Raw genomic sequence first — 19,863 nt, 5'->3', positions numbered from 1 at the left:
CTTAAGAAAAGGCCCTGTTTTATGCTGTGCGACCACTGTTCTATGGGTCGGTGAAAAGTTACCACAGAAATTTCATCGTATGCTTGTGTGCAGAGATATTGGGAGTTACAGAATCATCCTTGGTTCCTGTTTATGTAAAATTGTCACTAGGAAGTGACTGTGTGGTCAAATACCACTTTCCCAGTTTTGCAGATTTGCCCTTGTGAGGGTGAAGTTGTGTTTTTTGCAGTGACATAATTTTTTGCAGTGTTCTATAATGGCGTCTGATTCTCTTTCACAGATTGTAACTGAAAAGCTTGACAAGAACAATTTCCAAGCATGGAAGTTTAGAATGACTAATTTCCTTATGGGAAAAGGATATTGGGAATTTGTTGTAGGAAATGAAGAAGAACCAGTTCTTCCTGATGTTCCCAATCAACAGCAAATGCATGCATTTAAAGTATGGCATGAGAGAGCTAGGAAAGTTATGCATTGGCTGTCTATCAATATTTCAGACTCTATGATTGTGCATATTCAGGATGCAAGTACGCCAAAGGAGGCATGGGATACCTTGTCAAAAATGTATAGCACAAATACGCAAGCAAGGAAAATGCAGCTCAAGCAAGAGTTGTATAATGTGCAAAGAGAAAGTATGAGCATCAATGACTACCACATGAAGGTGAAGAAGATTGCAGATGCACTTGCTTCCATTGGGTCGCCAGTGGAAGATGATGATTTAGTTTCTGTGACCTTGAATGGTCTAGGAAAGGATTATGCACAGTTTCGGACATCCATTTCAGTTCGTGAAAGATTTCCTGATTTTGAGGAGTTGATTGCTCTTCTAATTTTTGAGGAGCAGAGAAATGGTGGTGCATCTTCTTCAGGAGGAACTTCAAAAGAAATTGTCTTCTACTCAAATGCTGGAAGAGGTAGAGACAGAGATAGAGGAGGCCGATTTGGAGGCCGTGGTAGAAATCAGAATATGCAGCAAACTCAAGAAAATCAGTCCTATGGAGGAGGACGTGGTAACTCTAGAGGCAAGGGGAGCCAAAGAGGTCGTGGTGGATGGCAAAGAGGCCAAAATGCAAACAGTAATGTTGAATGCTACTACTGTGGTAAAATGGGTCATATGGCTAAAGACTGCTATAAAAAGCAGAATGACATCATGAATGGAAAACTGCAACAAGGAAATTATGCATCTTCTAGTAGACAAGGTGATGACAGAAATGAGCATTTGTTTATGGTGCAGCACATGAACAATTCTGTGACAAGTGCAGAAGAAAGCAATGATGTATGGTATGTTGACTCAGGTGCATCAAACCACATGACAGGTCATGCAGAATGGATGGAGGATGCAAGGAAAATGGAAAAACCAGGATTTGTGGAGACTGGTGATGATACTGCACATCCTACTGTGCAGATTAGAAAAATTCATTTGTCTATGCAGGATGGGAAAAAGAAATACCTATCCGATGTATTTCATGTCCCGAATATCACCAAGAATTTGGTTTCTGTTGGTCAAATGGTTGAGCAGGGCTTGCAGGTCAGATTTAATCCTCATGGATGCTTTGTTGAGGATATGAAAAATAAAGGTCGCTTGATAGCAAAAGGAAAGAAGAAGGGCAGAATGTTTACATTGGATGCATACATGCTTGAATTGAGTGCAGCAATGTTTGCACATGGGACCGGTGTAGTTGCATATATTGATATCTGGCATAAACGCATTGGTCATGTTAATGTACAACGACTTAAATCAATGTAGGCCCAAAACATTGTTGCAGGATTGCCTAAATTCAAGGTTGCAGAAATGCATAAGGTATGTGAAGCCTGTCAGTTTGGAAAACAGGCAAGGAAACCATTTCCTAGACATGTTCAAGAGAGTAAGAAGCCATTGGAATTAATCCACTCTGATGTGTGGACTACTAAAGCTGCATCTCTTGGAGGCTGTCATTATTTTGTCACTTTTATTGATGACTATAGAAGAAAAGTTTGGGCCTCTTAAAGCCACGGTTGAAAAAGAAACAGGTCTGTAAATAAAATGCCTAAGGTCAGATGGAGGGGGAGAGTACCTCTCAAATGAGTTTGCAAGGTTCTTGCAGGAGTATGGCATAAAGCAGCAATATTCATGCAGTCATACCCCACAACAAAATGGAATTGCAGAAAGGAAAAATAGGCATATTGGAGAGGTATCTCGTGCCATGCTCAATGAAAAAGACTTGCCAGATTTTTATTGGGCTGAAGCAGTTGCTACAACAGTCTATATAATGAACAGGACTCCCACTGCAGCAATACATGGGATGACTCCAGAGGAGAGATATACTGGTAGGAAACCAGATATTTCTCATTTGAAAATTTTTGGTTGCATTGCCTATGTACATGTGCCAGATGAGTTGAGATCCAAGTTGGATCCAAAAGCTGAGAAGTGCATCTTTATTGGTTATTCTCTACAACAAAAAGGGTATAGATGTTATAACCCTTCTACTCGTAAGTTTACAGTGAGCAGAGATGTTGTTTTTGATGAGATGAGTAGCTGGTATAAACCAGTAAATGTGATTGATGATGTAGATGCACAAAATGGTAATGCTGCACAGAATTCACAGTAGCAGTCACAAAATATTAGTGGACCTGGAGCGTCCTCTAGCAGTGGTTCACATTCTTCACCATGGACAGGCATATTGAGATCAGGATAATCTTCTCAAAGCAATGCAGATAGTGATATACAGGTATCATGAAAAGGAAAAGAGAAGGTTGATTAGCCCATGTTTGATGTGAATGCAGGTCACTCTTATGTGGATGGTGAATCCAGTGGCTCAGAACAGAGCATTGATGATGAGTTGGGTATTCCTTCTATTGTTACACCTGGAGTAAGGAAGACTAGGGATGTTTTGAGAGCACCTGGGAGTGAACCTATTTTGCGCAGGTCTACGAGAGCTAGGTATCCTGTGGATAGGCTGAAATATGATGGACTTACAGCCATTCACTATGCATATATGGTCAAAGTGATACAGGAACCATAACCCACTTCTTTTGAGCAAGCCATGGGAAAAGAAAAATGGGAGAAAGCCATGGATAAAGAAATGGATGCCTTGGAAGCAAATGCTACATGGGAATTGGTACCTTTGCCTAAAGGTAAGAATGCAATTGGCTGTAAGTGGGTTTATAAGGTGAAGCACAATGCAGATGGTTCTATGAATAGATACAAGGCAAGATTAGTAGTCAAGGGGTATGCACAAACATATGGCATTGACTATGAAGAAACATTCAGTCCGGTTGCAAGGATGGCAACCATAAGAGCAGTCATTGCTATGGCTGTATCAAAGGGATGGTCTTTACATCAGATGGATGTAAAGAATGTCTTCTTGCATGGTGATTTGCAAGAAGAGGTCTATATGGAGCAGCCACCAGGTTATGTGCATGCTGTTCATCTTGAGTTTGTTTGCAGGTTGAAGAAAGCTTTGTATGGCTTGAAGCAAACACCTAGAGCATGGTCTGACAAGATAGGACAGTATCTTGTCACTATTGGCTTTCAGATTTCCACGGCAGATTTCTCACTTTATGTGAGAAAAATAGAGAAAGGTATTATGCTACTTGTCATTTATGTTGATGATTTGATTATGACAGGTGACAGTGATGAAGATATCCTTCATGTGAAAATGCTATTGAAGCAAAAGTTTGAGATGAAGGATTTGTGAGAGTTGCGTTATTTCTTGGGCATTGAGGTGATTAGATCACCAAGTGGGATACAGCTCTTGCAGAGGCAGTATGGATTGGACATGCTGTCCAAATATGGGATGACAGGCTGTAAGCCTATTTCAGTTCCTTTGGAGCAGAATGTGAAGCTGAGCGCAGATGCAGGTGAGCTTCTGGAAGACCCTACTATGTACAGACACATAGTAGGAAGCTTGATTTATATGACTATTACCAGGCCAGATTTGAGCTATGCTGTTGGATTGGTAAGTCAGTTTATGCAGGCTCCAAGGAAACCGCATTTGGATGCGGCTAGATGCATACTCAGGTATGTGAAGTCACATTGCAGTATGGACTATTTTATGAGACTGGGGTTCAGATACAGTTGCATGGATACACTGATGCTGATTGGGCTGGTAGCATTTCTGATAGACGATCTACCAGTGGATATGTGTTCTCTTTTGGGAGTGCTGCAGTCACTTGGAGCAGCAAGAAACAACCTACAGTTGCCTTGTCGAGCACAGAGGCTGAGTATAGGGGTGCAGCAATGGTTGCATGTGAGGTAGCTTGGTTGCATAAGCTACTTTATGACATGCATCAGCCTACAAATGGGCCAGTTGTCATTTATTGTGACAACATGAGCAGCATACACTTGGCAAATAACCCAGTCTATCATGCTAGAACAAAGCACATTGAGGTGCATTATCACTATGTGCGGGAGAGGGTTTTACTAGGTCTTATTGATCTAGTTTATGTCAGCACAGAGGATCAGGTAGCTGACATATTTACGAAGGCATTGGGCGCAGAGAACCTGTGCAAGTTCAGAGACCTGCTTGGTGTGCAGGAATTGGGATTGAGCTCGAGGGGGAGTGTTGAGATATCGAGCTCCACTCGTGATATGCCAAGGTGACCGTTGTGTATTTATGTCACCGACGTGTCAGTTGCAGATGCGGTTGGTACACCGCCCATGAATAATAGCTAGATGACAGCTATCCTTATCTACTCTAGTTCGTGGCTCAGTTTGTATGCCACCTTAGTTAGTTGAGTTTGGTTTTGAGACCCATATATAGGGTTCTTCTATTTCTTTGTACTTGAGTTCTTTTGGCTTGCACAACTAAGAAGAGGAAAAACTGTTTTCAGCCTCCACCCTTGTGTGTATTCCCCCATTGTGCAAGCAAGAAAGCTACAAGTGAGACTCCTTCCTTCTCTCCCACAATCTTGACATATCAATCCCTTTGAAAAGTTTTCTCAAGGATTTATGCATACTACTCCATAAAATAAGAATTGGAGGGGAGTTTCTAAAGGAGATTAACAAAGGTCTTATGAAGTTAAATATAAAGTCACGTGATGGAGTTATCTCAGTAGTTGGAGACATCTTATGATGCTTAATATGCCATATAAAATCATGGCCAAAGTAATGGAAAATAGAGTTAAGTTCATCCTTGGTTGTTTAATACATTTGCACTAGCATGGATTCATACATGGGAGATGCATAGATTATGCCATCTTAAACTTGATGTTCTCAATGGATTGTGCTATCTCACTATAGTTAGATTTGTACCTCATACATATAGAAACACATACAGAGACACTCTGCCCCCACCCCAAACATGTAGACACACACAATCTACTGACAATGTGTGTGTTCTTATAAGCACATATGAGCATAAACATCAAACTCGGAGGAAAGTATTACCTTAATGTAAAGGTTCCCTTCATGCCTCTTAGAAATCCATCTAGGCATTCATATTATAGCACATCCTTTGACACCTTTTGCATGAATGTTCAATTTGGGTTAGCTTTTGAGGCCTCGGTCTCTAGGTGGATGGGGAGTTGGGTGTGCTCATTGAAGCATTGGGAAGAACTCACTAAGTCTCATCAGATATTGTATCCAAGGAATGAGTTCTCAAAGTTGAGAAGAGGGTTTGTATCTTATGGGATTGTTGGAGAAAACCAATCCCTAAGATGTTGGAACTCTTTGATGATGACAACATTGAGTTACATGTGTATTTAAAGTTTTTTACATTTTTTAATATGTGTTTCATCTACTTGTGGATGTGAAATCCCTTCGCATTGATGGCATTCTACTTGAAGTGTATTGATCCCTTTGGAAAGTCTGCTCCACGGATTTATGCATACTACTCGATAAACTAAGAATTGGAGGGGAGTTTCTAAAGGCACTTAGCAAAGGTCTTATGAAGTTTAATATAAATTCATTTGATGGAGTCTGCTCACTAGTTGGAGACCTCCTATGATGCTTAATATGCCATATAAAATCATGGCCAAGGTAATGGAAAATAGAGTTAAGTTCATCTTTGGTTGTTTAATACATTTGCACTAGTATGGATTCATATATGAGAGATGCATCAATTATGCCATCCTAAACCTGATGTTCTCAATGGATCATGCTCTCTTGATGGGACCTAAAATAGGCCAGCATTGGCTATGGCATTAGCTGGACCTCATGCACAGAACATACAACCCCACCACACAGCCTCGCAGGCTAGGAGCATTTGTAATACACTAATGAACACAAGATAGACCTAATTATGTGTTTGTAGCTGATATGTAGTCCAACATCCACCTTTCCTTCTCCTCAGAGGGAGATCCTATAACATGTAGGCATAGTGCCTCGTCACACAAACATCAGGAAGATCCCCTTGGCTGATTGTCGTGGATCCACTGCGACTCTCCTACACCTCAGGGGTTCGCCCCAACATGCCTCTCTCCAACCTATAAAACGTAACGCACAAACTCCACTCTTTTCTTGTTTTGTATGATGTAGGAATGTATAAATCCTCACCAAACAGTCCCAAGGAAAGCGTACAACTGACCTACAACCAAGGCTCCTTTCCACTCAGCATATAAGTCATATCCTAGGAAGACAATTGCTATGCAATCCGGGACTGAAACCATGCCATGCATCATGCATAGTGTATATGATCCTCGTACACAAACAATATTTATCAAATCAGCATTTTGTGATATGGGAAAAATAGCCCTTTCATGATTTTCACTAAACATATGCTTCGATGTATGGAGACTAGCACTGATTTCTCGGGCTGCTAGCCCCTTAGACTGGATTATTGCCATTCTAAATGGAATGCACAATCAAATATTTCAAAAATTCAAACCTTCTCAGCCCTCTTCATCTCCTAACCTGACCCTTTCCTTAACGTTTAGGTGATGCTGCGCTGCATAGATGTAGGGTATTATTTTGTATGTATTTTTCGTATAAAATGGAAAAATATGAGCTATAACACATTAAAAAATCCAAGTTGAAGCCAAAATTCATGCCTCAGCTATTTTATATAGCCACAACTACGAATCATAGTTTTCTAGATTTTTATAACGTGAAAATCTTATTTTTTTCAATTTTTAGCTTTTTTCTCTATTTATTTGTGCATAAAAATAGATTATTTTATGATTTATGATTAGTGAGTGATCATGAAAGCTGAAAAATATTTTGTCTCAAAAATTTATCGCTTGCGCATCTCTTTTCCCCACCCGAAACCAATAAAACCTTCATTTTTACACTAAAAATGCACTTTTCGGGCCATAATTTAGTTATTACGACTATTTATCATTACAAATCTGCAATGTTTTTACGTACAATCCTCAATAATAGTGAAAACAAAATCCAAACAAATTTTTCTTCCGTATGAATTTCATTTATACCATCAAACATTAACAAGAAGCAAATTTCCTTTGTAAAAATGAGGCATACCGCTTATTTGCATGTTGCGAGTTTTGTAATTACATTTTTCAGGTTACCAATCAACCAACCAATAGAAAATATTCAATTCTAAGCATCTCCTCTCAAACTCCTTTTGAACTTGGAGTAGTCCGGTGGCAAGCATCCTTCAACCAATCTTCCTTCTTCTTCATGGGCATGAACTGCCCCTTAAAGGGGAAAGAGAGGGAGGAGAGAGGAATACTGGTTTTCTATCTCCATGTCTAGGTAGCCATTTCAGAGGTTGAAGGTGGCGATGGAGAGCGAATACAAGATGTAAATCATGTATGTAATCTGTTGGGGGGGTTGTTCTTCACCCCCCCAACCTCCTCTCCATAAAAAATCCATCGCCCTGCTATTGCCATGGCCATTTTTTTTGGGCAAAAAACAGTCCCCCCTCACGAAATTGAAATTTGAAGGGGCCCCAAAGGGAGCCCCCAAGAGTCACACTCTTTGGCTCCTAAAGTCCCTTTCCACTTGATTCCTTTGGCCCTTGGGCTCCCGGGCATCCCCATTCCCGCATTCGGCTCAAATTTGAGGTTTGAAGTATTCTAGGCATCTGTCTCGAAATCCCCTACTACGGGCATCTCCGAGAGTCTCATTTGACTATTGGAAACTGCGAGGAATACGAGAGACAAAAGGAAGAGAGGAGAGAAGAGAGATATGAGACACCAGAAGTGGAACCCCAGAAGTGTGTCAACTGAGCACACATGATAGGAATATATAGAGGGGACTTGGGGCGCTATATATAGACAGACTATATATATCTAACAGGGGCGCTACATATAGATAGACTATATATAGCTAACACCCCCGCTCAAATAAATGTCCCTTACTATGGATGAAAAAACCCTTGGGGGCTCAAGGGAAAAACCCATAGCTCTATATAGGCCTACCATTATATTAATATTCAAAATATAAAATTACAAAGTTGAACTTATAAGAGCCTATTCATAGGCATCAAAGGAGCTACATCACTCGCGAATTACAACAACATCACACTTGAATTACAACAACCTATTCAGAGGCATCAAAAGATCTTTATCACTCCTATAAAATAAGGATAAGGGACATCACTGCAAAAGATAAAATCTCCAAGAAATTCCTTCAATTGAACTTGGGATGTAAGCAATATATCTGTCACATCAAAACTTAAAGAAAAACATTACAGTGACATTAGAACAACACAAGGTCTATAGAGACGGTTCGCGACGCCGCTCTATAGACAACATAATAGATGTGGGACCCCATGAACAGAATATAAATAAAACAATTTGTCATCTACTGGAATATAGACGCTCATTAGCTGGAAAGAATATAAATGAAATAATGTGTCATCAGTTGGAATATCGACCCTCATCAGCTGGAAATAATATAAACGAAACAATGTATCATGATCTAGAATATAGACGCTCATCAATGGAATAACGGACGAGGACGATCAGATCATTCCAAAGGTTACAAATTTTGTGATCCTTCTACTCAAAAGGTTATCATTAGTCGTGGTGCTATATTTGATGAGAAGACTATGGGTGGCACACGGTCGTCAGATGTTTCAGATGATACAGATTCTTTTCTTAGTGCATTTCCTTACTTGCTTTATTTTTTTCCTAATGTGTACTAGAAATTTTGGAGCTAAGAGAAGAAGAACTATATTGTATCATGGTGCGTGATGCACCCGATGATTTCATAGATTTTGATATATAAGATGCCTCAATACATGTTGATGAGGTAGCTCGATATATGATGGCACTAGTGTCAATGACATCTTTGCCATTGTGAGCATCCAAGAGAAGATTAAGAATGTGGTGCCACATTATGGGCTATGATGAGGAGTTTGAGCAGTTGCAAGAAAGCATTTTTGGACCTCGACCCGACTATGCAATACCTTCCCAAGAGAGAGATGAGGGTGGTCCAATTGCAAGAGTAGACCTAGATTCTCCATTACAATAGCAGATAGATGATATAGAGAATATAATGCTATCGGATTAATGTTATCAAATTCTTGCAAAATTTTACAAGTAGGGCCTCTAGGGCTTCGGGAACATGCTGAGATTGGGTCCCCAGAGTAGCCCTGGCCAGAGGCTGGCATTTGGGGGCTTGCATCTGTAGATTCAAGCCCCCACACGCGAGCCTCTGGCAAGCAAATTCAAGCCCCTAGACGCAAGCCTCCAGCCATGGCTGCTCTTTGGGGACCCGATCCCAGCAAAATTTTACCTCCATGATCTCAATGCCCTAGAGGCCCTACTGGTAAATGTTTTCATGAATCCGATGTATATATCTTTAGCACACTCCATGCATAGTGAGTCTGACACAATGAGTCTGACACTAAACTTGTGTGATGCAGAACATTGTCTATATAGATGAATTTTCATCTAGATAAGGTGGCCAATCTAGTAGCCAAGGAAGGGTGGAGGACTCAGCATTGAAGGACTATATCGATGAGCTTGTAAGCAACATTATTATATTCCATAAGACATGATCTCCGAACTTCTTGAAGTTGAGGACACTAAGGCTGGGCCCTTCAAGACCATCCCAACAAACTCTAGCTTGGAAAAAGTATTGTTGCTTCCATGTTCGAAGCTCCTCTACTTATTCTCTAGTACTAAGTCTAGGCCACTTTTTTCCATGGTGGCCATCTCATGGTTGTTGGTGTTCAAGACCCCAATGTCATTAGGCAAGAACTAGTAGAGCAAAATGTGTTGATGCCTATGATCAAGAATAACTCTCACCATGGTGAGTGTAGCTCAAAGAAGCCTAAGAGAGAGTAGATGTACTTAGTGCCAACTGATATCTCATCACTAATGTAATGTAATTTGTAATCTTCTCTTGAAGTAATGAGACCGATATTTGTTGGATTTGCGTGCAATGTAGTTTGTTATATACGCCATTTATTATTGTTTTTTACTTGAATGTTACATTTATTTATTAGATTTATACACAACACGATTCGTACCCTAAATTTAATATGTAGTGCTTTATCGAGTTCATGCGCAACATGTATTTGTTTAAACGCATGTAACGATAACTCAAAGATATAAATAAAACAAATAACAAGTGAATAAACAAAAATAAAATGCACGAAAAAATTTGTATTCATATTCACAACATTTTATATGGGATCCATTACAACCGTTGTTTTACAAAATCTCTTTGGAAGCTACATTCTGTATATGTTTTGGTAGTATCCTATCATTGTTGATCTTTGCGAGGACTATCCTTCCATCGCTAGAAGAACCTCACTATCCACAAATCCCTATCGATGATGGTGACTTTCCTTGTATGTACTACTACTGCATAGACCGAGTCTCGAAACAAGTTGATGAGGTAAGCTTTGGCAACTTCCTGTAGTGCAAGGAAGGCTTGGGTAGTCCAATGATTGGGTTGTTGCAAGTGTGATCCATCTAGGAAGTGTCTCTTGTTGTTCTTAATTAGTATGCCATCCATAATCTCACGAACTAGATTTTGGAATGGAGCCTTTGGTATCAGGAGGTGTGTGGTCTTGTGGCAATGGTGGATCTCACAAAGAGCCACTGTGTCTGGTTTCCATCAATGCTGGCATGGTGGTGGTGGTGGTGGAGCTAGGGGAGGTGGCATGTGTATAGGATTTCTAGGGGGTGTCTCCGGGCTGTTTATAGCAAAACTCAAAAGTGAAATGTATAAAATGAGGTGAAACTTTGAACTTATATAAAAAAAAATTAAAAACCCTTAAACCTGAATTAATATATCAAGGCTTTGGACAAATATGACCATGCAGACATGAGCCTCCGAATAGGCGTCCCAAAGACTTTTGATGGGGCCAATTTTTTAATATCCATGAGTTTAATGATGCCCGGCATGTGGGTGAAGTTTCACCAGATTTTGATTTATAAAATTGATTGTTTAATCATTTTTTGAAAATGCATTAAATGGATTATACTTCAGTGATTAAAAAAAACTCACCACTACAATGAGTGTGTGCAACTGCATATAAAATGTGTTGTCAACCAAACTACATGAAATATTGGAAACTTAAAAATTTACAAAAAATAAGTCATGGGTCAAATGGAATATCACATATCGAATATAGTGTTGCCAAACAACTAAATATAGTAAAGATATAGTGTATCGGCCCATGTACAACTAATCGTTGATGTGTGCATGGTTGCGCATTAAACTTATCCTCAACAAAACTACTTTGAAAATAAGAAACTTGGAAATACACACAATGCAAATCATGGAAAAATAGAATATCAAATATTAGATTTGGCATTACCAAACCATGAAATACATGGTAGGTAGTGCATTGCACCAAGTACAACTAGAGCTAGGCAAAATTTAGCACCATTTTCTAGGCCAGTGCTATCAAATACTTGAAGGTCTACTCGAAAGATAACCCAAAACTAAGCTCCTTACAATCTACAACCAAACCTAAGCTAAAAACATAGACCCAATTACAAGGTAGCTTCTCAAAGCATATTGTTGACATTAAGATTAAATGCATCCTTGTTATTGCGGATCCTATGAACAAGAACCATATCTATGGGCTTTATAGTGATACATCGGGCATGAATGGTGATAATCACCCATTAGATCAATCAAGTAACTTTCAACTACTCCTTGGAGAGCAAGAAAGGCTTGGCTTGACCATCACCGCACATTCCTTGCCTCGTTCCTTGAAAATAACTTGTGATGATGCCCTAACTCTAGATCTTGTAGTATTTCTTAAGCCAACCTAGAGAATGGTGCCTTAGGAATAATCAAGTTGATACTCTTATGTAATTTTCTTATCTCGTGTAGTGTAGTTGTGCCTGGTCTCCATCTTCACTTTCTTATGTGTTGGAGGACGTGTATTACTAGCTGGGAGCAGTAGTGGGAGGTGGAGCAACAAGAGCATGTGGACCACCATTTTTGGACAATGGCGAACCATCATTATTGATCACACTAGGGCCACCATTATTGAACATAGTAGTGCCACCATTATTAGCTACAGTAGGGTCCTTGTTGTTGGCCACACCAAGGGACCTTTTTCATTCACACTATGCTCACTAGATTTGGAAGAGTGTTGAGCTCTTGCTCTTGCAGAGCTCTTGCAGATCCTTCTTGATAAGAAGCTTGGAACATGCCATGGTTGTGATGATGAAGGATAAAAAGGTGGAGGATAAATTGAAGAGTAATGGGAAAAAATGAAAGGAGAGAATTGACTTACATATGAAAATTTTAAAGTTACAATGGTATAAATGAACTTTAAAAATATCATTTCATTTCATTTCTCCACCCCATCCCTGCCTCTCTCTGTCTTCTACCACCCCCCTCATGCCCCTCTTTGTTTAGGCCAATGAATGTTCCAAGGTTTGGAATTTTCATATATTTGTCTTTGAATATGTAAATTACAAGGTTTGAAATTTTCATATATTTGTCTTATGATTTCAAAATCCACTTTTTATAATTAGAAAACATAGTTTGAAATTGACTTTGAAAAACATAGTGTGACAGACCTTCGAAATTTTGAACAAAATTTGCAAGACATTTCATGTTAAAGATAGGAGTATTGATGTGTCACATCCTGGGTACCTATGCTCTCTCGTGGACTCTAAATGCATCAAAAGTATTATCTTTCTCTAGGTCTCCATTTCTTGCCATCTCTCTCTTGGGTTGCCAACCATTCTGTGTGGTGTTGTCTAGCTCTGTTGTTTTCATATATTGCCCTACTTCTAGATTTTTCTTGAGAGGTTTTGGACTTCTTTTATTTTTCCTCATATTGTATCTATAATCTCCTATACCACCATTGTAATAATTGCCTCATAGAATTGGAATTATTGATGCCACATCCATGATCAATTTCCTTTTGAAAAGCACAGCGAGCTTGCCAATGAGATCGTTTCATGCCTTGAGTTGACCATACTGCTAAACTTCCTTGATCTGCAAAGTATGGACCATGTGTTTCAAGTGTATACTGCACAAGAAGAGAGATTAGAAACACAAACTAATTCGAAATGATGATATTTTTTTGTAATGGTGACAATAATAACCATGTAGTGTGTTATACTATTTGTAGTACATGCCTCCACCATGGACTTATGAAATTAAATGTATTGGCATCACCATCCCTAAACCTCAAATTTTGTAAGAGAGCTGCTAATCTATCTAGGTGTATCCACACTTCTGCCTTTGCAATCCTCATTAGTCCTCCATTACTCCAATTTGGAACAACAAGGCGCACAACTTTTTCCATGCTTCATAATTCTCTAGTTGTTTTACAAGTATATTGCCTTCCTCATCTTGAGGTGGAGATATAAACTTCCTAGCCTTGGGTTTGTCAAAGCATGGTTTACAAGGGATATTTCCACTCTTTCTTTCGATTTGTTGTTGTCCTTTTTTATTTCCACTTGGTCCCTGTGCGATTCAACTTCAGAGAGGACTTATTCCACCTTCTTGCATGTAGCATCAAAGCATATATATTCATATACTATCTTCTCAATTATTCTAACCAAACAATGCAATGTGCAAAAGAGAGGATCCATTGAAACTAGCATTCCATTTGTCATTACTTTTTTATCACGTGTTGGAGCACCTTCTTGTCTTGCCTTGGCAAGCCATTCTTTCTTTCCATGTTTCCCTTTCGTCCTATTTTGCATGTAGTATATGCACGAAAATTTTGCATTCATTGCATTTGATAAACCAAGCATACACTTCAATGTTTTTAAATCACCTGCAAGATGCCATTCAACTTGTTGATAGTCCTTAAACCCCTCGATGTGTAAAATTGCTCCATTATTTTGTTATTGAATAACACTGGGTATAATAGTGAGGTTTACAAAAACTTTAAGTGCTTCATGGTCCATTATTTTGATTTTGAATAACACTAGGTATATTAGTGAGGTTTAAAAAAACTTTAAGTACTTCATGGTCCATTATTTTGCTATTGAATAACACTGGGTATATTAGTGAGGTTAAAAAAAACTTTAAGTACTTCATGGTCCTCTTTTGGTACTTCAAATACTGCAAGCCACCAAATTTCATTCTTTGATTGTGCACTAAAGTATAAATTATGTTATTGATCTATGTTGGGATCCAATGCTCAATTCATAAGTATTATACTCACACGTTCAATTTTTTGTTCCTTAATAATCTCACTCTCATCAAGTTTGCCTCTACATTCTTCCATAGACATATTCTAGAACTTGACCATAGCAATCTGAACCCTACATATATCCAATACAAAGTTGTTGGATGCATTCAATACAAATGAAACTTCTTTGGAACCATACTTCAATATGCATGTATTTTCCAGATGCGTTGGCTCACCAATTAGTTCTAAAACTTTCTCATTTAGTTATTTTCGAGTCTTCTTCACGTGAAATGGTTTTGGCAGAGGCATTACTCACTTAGTTTTGAGGACTTTCTTAAATCTTGTGTCCAATTGTTGATAGAGCATACTATACGACTCAAAACTCATTCCCACCTTGTCACATAATACTTGACTATCTGTAGTAGTACACAAGTTGCTCACATCCCTAAGATGTTCACTTGCGACACTATCTACAATGTCCCTAAATTTACGATTTTCTAATGCATTTTTGACCATATCCTTGCTTAGGTATTTGACAATAGTATCATTCTCTGTATTAGGGAACATATTTCTCATTGTGGTAGATTGAGCATATATCCATCTATGATATTTTCTACTTCCTTTGGTTAATTGGTGAATTGGTTTAACTAATTGGATGCGCCGACATGCTTCTTTGGTTTTTAAAGTGGGCCCAATCTCCTGAGGTAAGTTACTCATGAATATATGTGTGCATCACGTGGCTCAAAATAATGTATTTTTAAAATATAAAATTTATACATTTTTTACATACAAAAGGGTGTAATATAAAGGGGTTATATACATATTGAATAGAAAAGGGTTACGCTTTATTCAAGAAAAATTCACAAATAAGGATATTTATAAGTAGACCTTGATGAATGCACGTGATGTAGAGGATATACATATAGTAACTTCCCCAAGCCAATCTCCAAAGTTTTTGTGAGTTTCCTCTTTATGTTTTAATTCTCCTTCTCCAAGTCCATAACTTTAGACTGTAACTCCATATTTTGCACATGTGTAGCATGCATTGCATCTTCAATGACAGACATTACTTGTTGTAGGCTCTAGCTCTCACTATCCTTCTCAGCCAATAATCTATCATTTTCCATCAAAGACTGCATACTCCCTTGTAATCTTGTCTGCATATTTGTCAAGGCTTGATGAACCCCTACTAATCCTTGTGTGACAAGTTTACATGTGCATCCATACAATCATTCATTGCCTTCACAAAGGAAGTTTAAAAATGACATAAGCCCTTCAAATTGTGGTGGCCTTTGAGTGACTAGATCTGGTGGATAAATGCACCCATCAATCCAAAGGTCCACATTTTTTTTCCCTGCATTTCTTTCTTGTTGCATCATGTATCTTATTGCATCATCCCTTTCTATAGTTCTTTTGAACATTGGTGCATATTCATCCTCCAATTGAAAGTGAATAACTTTCTCTTGGTATATCCTGCACTTGCATCCTGTAAAGAAAAATATATGCCAAATTTAACTTGGATTAACATTCCAATCACAGTTACGACCCTTTGATTCACTATATCTGTATTCTTTTTTACCTAGTTGGATCTTGTCTCTTTCTCTTGATTTCAGTCATGATAGACCTTAATCAACCTCTATAATCTTAGATTTTAATCTACCTCTAATCAACATCCAATCTTATCTTTTGTTCTATCCAAAAAATTCTCTCTCTCTCTCTCTCTCTCTCTCTCTCTCTCTCTCTCTCTCTCAATAAGAATCGATTAAAGATATTTAAACACATTTATACAGAAGCTTGGCTAGTGGCCAATAATAACATCATCTTATCTTCTACCCTAATTTAATCTCTGTCACTCTATCACTTATTTTCTTAGTTCATCTCACACAGTACTCTCTCTTTCCCTCTTTATCTTTCTCTCCCCCCCTCTCTCTCTCTATGAATTTACTCTTAAGGATTAAACAACAACTATGAAGAATAATAACATCACAAAGATTAAAAAAATAAAGATATTTCCATTATCATTTGATTGCTTTTAGTATAGATTGTTGAAGAGGAAGATATCTTATAGCATAGTACTGAAGAGGGAGATTGCTTATAGTAGTGTAGCGAGTGTTGTAGATAGAGATTATTTGATTTCAGCAAATGCTATCAAAACCACTCTGGAGATTTCTTGTAGTAGGGTAGAGAGTGTTGTAGATAGTACTGAGTGTTGCTTCAAGAGAATTTGTATGCAAGAAACCATATTCTAGAAGGGAAGAATAAGAGTGCACAAAATTTGGGAAAGATCTAGAGCTTTGAGAGGGAATGAATAAATGCCAAGAAATAGGCACATACTTGTCCAAAAACAATTAAATTTTACAAGGAAACTCTCGAGTCAAAAAGGTGTCTCTAGGTAAAAATAATAATATTAAAAAATGATGTGTACATCATTTTATATCAGTTTTTAACTTCCACACTTTTAAGAAGCAGGAATGAGAATGATTCTAGTATATTTTCATGTTGAAAAGTCATGAGGGCATTAAAGAATGGTATATTAATGATTGGCTCTACTTTTGGAGAAAATAGAATTGTGTTTTTTTAGTTATGAGGATTTTGAGAAAAAGTGACCTTATCCTACAGTTTGAGAATAAAATAATAGGTGAAATCTATTGAAAATACAAATACGAGATTTTCTTGATTGTAGAAGATCTCTTATTATAATATTATTTTGGAATCTCCTTTTAGAGAGAGAGATGTGAGAGAAACCCCTTAAGGGCCAAGAGAGAGAGAGAGGTGAGCAAAACATCTGATCAAAAAATCACCTTGCAAGTATATATAACCACATAAACATGATATCTGTAGTCAGAGAATCTTGAAAAAAAATTCTAGCCACTTGAGTCAACAAATCAAAAGACCAAACTCCACTCCAACTATCCTTCGAAAGAGGTAAATCAATCGTTGAAACATTAACATAGAATGCTAGCTTATGTTGTTGATAATGAATAAAGAAGGAGTGATCTCGAGGAGAAAACTCCTAAAATTGCTCAAATGAAGACCACAACAAATCCATTGGTGACTGAAGTCTTTCAACCTTGGCTTGGAATAAAGGTCATAATGTGGTAATCCTTTGAAGGACCGTGAAATCTGTAGGGGATAAGAAAGGAACTCCTTGCATAGAAGGACTATGTGAAGTAGAGTAGGACTGAGCCAACTGTTCCTTAAGCTCTTTAATCTGAGTATTTATCTATTTTAGGATAGTATTAGCTGATGTAAGCTCTTCTATTTGGGCAGCCATCAAAGCTTTTAGCTGCTAAGACTCCTTTACCAACCTATCCCTCTCCTCAGTAGCAACAACTTCAGATTTAGTCTCTACCAGCTGAGTTTGAATAGAAATCTCGTGTTTTTGGGCTCAACAATCTTAGTCTGCTGCTCCATCTAAGTATAAAGGTCACAAATTTTTTCTTGAGAAAAGGCTAGCTCATTATTCACTTTATTCAACTCCTCTTTAGATTACTGAATCTCTTCATAACAAGAACAATAACACTCTTGGATACAAGCAGTAACAGAGAGTTCAATAGGGCTTTGGATGTCTTTGCATAAGAAAAAAATTGCATCTCTTGTCACTAGACTTTGCACAAAGGGAATGGAAATTTCTAGAGTACCATCTCTATGTGGTTTGAAAAGATTTGGCATTGTGAGGAACGCATATAGCTAGCTACTAGATTGAACAAGAACTGAAACTGGAGGAGGAGGAACTAGTATTTATTTAGCTGCTCATTTAGGTCACTTCCTCTGAATGACCACATGAGGGAGGGGATCAACATTCTCAATGATAATATAAGTATCTTCAATAGGAGGAGGAAGAACCTTTGGAGGATCAACTAGAAATGTAGAAACTTCCTTTGCAAGAGGCAACATATACCAAGAAAATAGAAAAATAAGAACCAAATGAGACATTAGTCACATTACCCTTGGTGGCTCTGATAAAATGTTGATCCATCTTTGCATGGAGATATGAACTCCAATCAATGATAATTCCTTTCAGTGCCATACCAAAAGTGGTAAATAACTCCTTCAAAAGGTAGTTAGAAGGGATTTTATTAGGCATAAATGTTAAAATATGCGGGATCTGGAGTATGAAAGATGCGGAAGCTATGGAGGTTGAAAGAGGAAAAGGAAACTCATGAAGACATTGATCCTGACAAGGACAAATTGTTACACAAGTGAATTAGGTTCCAAGATTGAGACTTGGACTCATAAACACAATCTTGTGTATTGACAATGACATGACACTTTATTAGAAAGAAAAGAGTACTATCATTGCATTAGAAAAAGAGTGCAAGTACAATGCTTTATAGGAATTGAGTGATAGTACTTTCTCTTACTGTGCATATGGGATTCTGGTCCTAAGCCCTCATTGCTTCTCACAAAGGGACTGAAGTAGGTGTAATTGCAAATATCTCAACACCCCTCTTCAATCACAACTAGAAGTACAAAGCGTATAGAGGCTTTAGTGAAAGCAACAGCTGCAAAGTGTGGGCACACCATACACATGACAAAACACCAAGGGCTGTCGCAGAAAAGGCTAAGTGTGGGTACCACAAACATGATGAACATCCACATGCTATAGCAGGGGCCTCACAAAGTGTACAGAGGCTGTAGTACAAGGCTAACTGAGGAGTACACAAGTTTATGTTTGAGGCATTAGGGCTAGGAAATACAAAACTAAAAAAGCCAATCTGAATAGAAGGACTGATGAGGTTTGTACTTCTCCTTGTGGTCTTCTTCTTCTTCTTCCTTTGCTCCATTTTCTTCTTCTTCTTTGACTGCAACTAGATAGGCCTTTTGGGACCTCTTTTTGGCGTGGAAGAACTTCTCGGTGTGTTCGATCCTTTTGCAGAAGTCAAATAAGAGCTGATCCTTCTTGCCTTTGTACCTGTTGCCAACATATAATGCATGTTCATCTTTAGAGGTACTTGGTTCTTCCTTAGTTTTTAGCTTCTTTTCCTCCTCTAACAGTGATGCTTGGATATCAACAAGTTCAGGGTTTGGCATATTAATTAGAGTTGTTGATACATTATTATATTCAAGAGGCAAACTCTTAAGTAGGATACCGATGAAAACATCTTCTTCCATTTTAATATTGATTCCTGCAAGTTATGTTGGAAGTCCTTCCATGTAATTTAGATGCGTGGCAGCCAGTGATGATGTGGTAGACTTCATTTCAAGCCTGAAAAGCTCTATCAGGAGACCATACTTCGATGATTTAGATTATGCACCAAACAAAGTATTAAGTCTCTTCCATGTATCCTGTGAGGTCTCATAGTTATCCACATGGTGGATATAGCTGTCATCTAGCTCCAATTTGATAATGGCCTGAGCCTTATCATCATTCTTTTGCCAAGTGATAGCAAGGTCCACATCACAAGGCTTC

The sequence above is a fragment of the Lygodium microphyllum genome, chromosome 9 (assembly GCF_053477565.2).
Source record: "Lygodium microphyllum isolate KBCC chromosome 9, Lygodium_microphyllum_v1.1.10, whole genome shotgun sequence".
In the NCBI taxonomy this organism is placed as follows: domain Eukaryota; kingdom Viridiplantae; phylum Streptophyta; class Polypodiopsida; order Schizaeales; family Lygodiaceae; genus Lygodium; species Lygodium microphyllum.
The sequence above is the reverse complement of the archived record's forward strand: the minus strand, read 5'-3'. Positions refer to the sequence as shown.